At 48.8% G+C, this 4153-nt stretch overlaps 1 pseudogene; it reads right to left on the reverse strand.

The window, feature by feature from the left end:
• Positions 1–599: 599 nt before the first annotated feature.
• On the reverse strand, positions 600–3805 carry LOC112241367 (annotated as a pseudogene).
• Between the last annotated feature and the right edge of the window lie 348 nt (positions 3806–4153).

A 4153-nucleotide genomic window follows, 5' to 3' on the forward strand; every position in this document is an offset into this window, starting at 1 on the left:
TGTTGGTATCAGACCTCATGCTCCGATACCATCTGATGGCTTGTAGATAGAAACTGTCTCTGAGCCTGTTGGTATCAGACCACATGCTCCGATACCGTCTGCCTGACGGTAAAGGAGTGAACAGCTCATGACTGGGGTGTGTGGGGTCCGTGATGATGCTGCAGGCCTTCCTCAGGCACCGTTTCAGGAGATGTCCTGGATGGGGGGAGCACGGTCCCAGTGATATACTGGGCTGTCTTCACCACCCGCTGGAAGGCCTTGGGGTAGTGCACGGAGCAATTACCATAAAAGGGGCCATGATGCAACTGGTCAGGACGCTCTTGATGGTGCAGCAGTAGTAGTTGGAGAGGACTCGGGGTCTTCAACCGTCTTAGGAAGTAGAGACGCTGTTGTGCCCTCTTGACAGGAGTGGTGGTGTTGATGTGTGATGTGGACGCCGAGGAACTTAATAAAGCTGAATCTCTACTGCAGTCCTGTTGATGTGGATCAGGACATGTTCCCTCCTCTGAAGTCAACAATCAACTCCTTTGTTTTGCTGACGTTGAGGGAGAGGTAATTGTCCTGGCATTGTGGTTCACAATACCAGTTCACTTACCTCCTTACCTCATATGGGTGGCTGAGTCGTCGTTGTTGATTATCAGGCCTATAACAGTGGTGTCGTCAGCAAACCTGATGATGGAGATGGTATCGTGCAAAGCCACGGAGTGAACAGGGAGTACGGCAGAGGGCTGAGGACACACCCCTGACAGGCCCCTGTGTTGAGTCAGAATAGAGGAGGTGTTGATGCCAATCCTCACAGCCGGTGGGCGGCCCGTCAGGAAGTCCAGGACCCAGTGGCAGAGGGTGGTGTCCAGACCCAGGGCTCTGAGATCGGTGTTGAACTTGGAGGGAACAACATTGTTGAATGCTGAACTGTAGTCAATGAACAGCATTCTCACATAGGTGTTCCTGTTGTCCAGATGTGTTAGGGCCAGGTGAATGGCGATGGAAATGACATCTTCTGTGGATCTGTTGGAGCGGTAGGCTAATTGGAGTGGGTCCAGTGTGCCTGGCATGCTGGCCTCGATGTGGGCCATGACCAGTCTCTCGAAGCGATGACCGAGGTGAGTGAGACGGGGCGATAGTCATTTGGACATGTTTGTTTTCTATGGCACTGGGACGAGGGGGGTTTCCTGGGAGCAGGTGTGCTCTGTGTGCAACAACACTGACTCTGACTCTGCAAATGTCAAAATCATCCCACAGCCCTCTCCCCCTATTTTAGAAACCAGGCTAAATAGTTATTCTGAGGACTGGCAGAGAATGGGAGGGAAACAGAGAGCAAGAGACGCCGGAGTGCAGCAGCACCAGGTCTCTCATTACCGTAGTGAAGCAGTTCTCTCCATTCTCTCTTCCCTGTGGCCGGTCTCTCGTCTGCTCTTCTCTCGCTCTCCATCTGATCCATTACAGAGCGTGGGGGAGGTTTGGTCTCCTGTGAGGGTCAAAGAGACAGAGACAGAGACGTAGCGTAGTGTACAGGCTTCTTCCTTCCTTTGTTTCTCAGTAAAAACTCAATCTGATATGACTGTGGAGTACAGTATTGTAGTGTGTATCTATGTTATGACTGTGGAGTACAGTATTGTAGTGTGTATCTATGTTATGACTGTGGAGTACAGTACTATAGTGTATCTCTGTTATGACTGTGGAGTACAGTACTATAGTGTATCTCTGTTATGACTGTGGAGTACAGTACTGTAGTGTATCTCTGTTATGACTGTGGAGTACAGTACTATAGTGTATCTCTGTTATGACTGTGGAGTACAGTACTATAGTGTATCTCTGTTATGACTGTGGAGTACAGTACTGTAATGTGTATGTATGTTATGACTGTGGAATACAGTACTGTAGTGTGTAGAGAGAGATAGAGACAGAGAGAGATAGAGAGAACATGAGAGAGATCAGAGAGAGCGAGACAGAGATGGGAAAGAGAGCGAGAGAGACATGACAATTTATTGCCTACAGCTATGTAATCCCCTCAAATCTGAGTGAGCAGCAGGGAAACTCTTAAAAATAAAGGTGCTATCTAGAACCTAAAAGGGTTCTTCGGCTGACCCCATAGCAGAACCCTTTGAAGAACCCTTGTTGGTTCCAGGTTAAACCCTTATGGGTTCCATGTAGTACCCTTTCAACAGGAAAGGAACCCAAAGGAGTTATACCTGGAACCAAAAATGGTTCCAACTGGAACCAAAAAGGATTATGCTATGGGGTCAGCCGAAGAACCATTTTGGAACTCTTTTTTTTGTAGGAGTGAAGGGGTCAGTAAATAACAGAGCAATGGTTGATGTAATCCTTAATTAGCATGAGGAGAAAAAGACAGGAATAAAGAAGAGAGGAGAGAATGAAGCGATGGTCGTCATGGAGATGAGAAACAAGTGGAGGCGTCAGACAGCAGTTGGAATGTTCTGTATCCATTCAATCAAAATCAGTATTGTTTCCAAGCTAGCCACCAAGAAACTGAAGCAATCAAGCAAATCACTATGTTGTGTGTCAATAAAGGAAGGGTATAGGCTATTTATGATCACTTCAAAGACCTGTCACAAGAAGGTTACTCTCTCTTTCCCTCTCTATATTCTCTCTCTTTCCCTCTCTATATTCTCTCTCTCTTTCCCTCTCTATATTCTCTCTCTCTTCTCTTTATCTCTTCTCTGTCTCACTCAGGTGTGTGTTGTAAGCTGTTAGCTCATTATGAGTCAGTTAGACAAGAAGCTGGTATGAATACATGCTATTATATTCTTATCTTCTGTTAAAGGGAAGAGAAAGGGGAGTAGAGAGAGAGAGAGAGAGAGAGAGAGAGAGAGTTTTAAAGAACCTTTATTGTGTCTGGGTGGGAACCCACAGCACAATGGACACTCAAACAACATAGCAAATCCCAGGGGCCTCCAGGCTAACCAAGCCTTCCCCAGGGGCCTCCAGGCTAACCAAGCCTTCCCCATAGGCCTCAAGGCTAACCAAACCTTCCCCAGGGGCCTCCAGGCTAACCAAACATTCCCCATAGGCCTCAAGGCTAACCAAACCTTCCCCAGGGGCCTCCAGGCTAACCAAACCTTCCCCAGGGGCCTCCAGGCTAACCAAGCCTTCCCCAGGGGCCTCCAGGCTAACCAGGCCTTCCCCAGGGGCCTCCAGGCTAACCAAGCCTTCCCCAGAGGCCTCCAGGCTAAACAAACCTTCCCCAGGGGCCTCCAGGCTAACCAAACCTTCCCCACGGGCATCCAGGCTAACCAAGCCTTCCCAGGGGCGTCCAGGCTAACTAAGACAGTAAAGATTTTATGGTTTCCTTTTGTCATCAAGGCTTCAAGGTATGCCAACTGCTCACGTGAACAAGAGAATGCTATCTGCCCAGAAAGCTGTCCCATGATCTACTGTCCCAGCAATGTTGTGAAACTCTAGTTTACACAGAGTGTCTGTGAATCCCACCAGCACAGTCTTCTTCTCCTCATTGCTCTCTTTCACCTTCATCCCCAGAAGGGAGGAGCAGCGTATTGATTTCTGCAGCCAGACACACCTTCTGTACTGGATCATTGGGAGGCTGTACTTTGTCCACTAGGTTGACGTGATAACCTCCCAGGGCCTCAGCCAGATAGAGGCCCTTTCCAACCTCAGTGAGGGGCCAACCAAGCCGCTTAGCATTGCTGACAGCCTGGCTAGACTGCAGAGTCAAACCCAGGAAGTCGTTGCCTAGGCGACATTCTCCCACTCCATAGTTGTAGATCAGTTCAGCCACAAAGTCATCATCCTCTGGCCCAAAGCAGACCATAGTCTTACTCCATTTTCCATCATAGGGGCCCTTACAAGTTGTCTTACATCCTTCTTCAAATTCTTTGTGACACAAAATTTTGCCAAGCACATCTCGGTTAAAGGTGGTCATTTTGCTTTTGTCACCCACTTCTCCTGATCCTCAAATGATGCCACAGACCCATGACTTCCTTCAGCCACATCCGTCTCAACAGTCCCCACTTGCACTCCATCACTCATACCGGGTATCTCCTTCACTAACTGAGAGACTAGCCCCACCTGAACCCCCTCCTGTACCCCATTTCTCTTAGTGGACATCCCCACTACCTGGGAGACAAGTTCCACCTGAATCCCCTCCTGTACCCCATCACTCGTACTGGGCATC

Source organism: Oncorhynchus tshawytscha, linkage group LG21, assembly GCF_018296145.1.
Source record: "Oncorhynchus tshawytscha isolate Ot180627B linkage group LG21, Otsh_v2.0, whole genome shotgun sequence".
NCBI classification, from domain to species: Eukaryota; Metazoa; Chordata; class Actinopteri; order Salmoniformes; family Salmonidae; genus Oncorhynchus; species Oncorhynchus tshawytscha.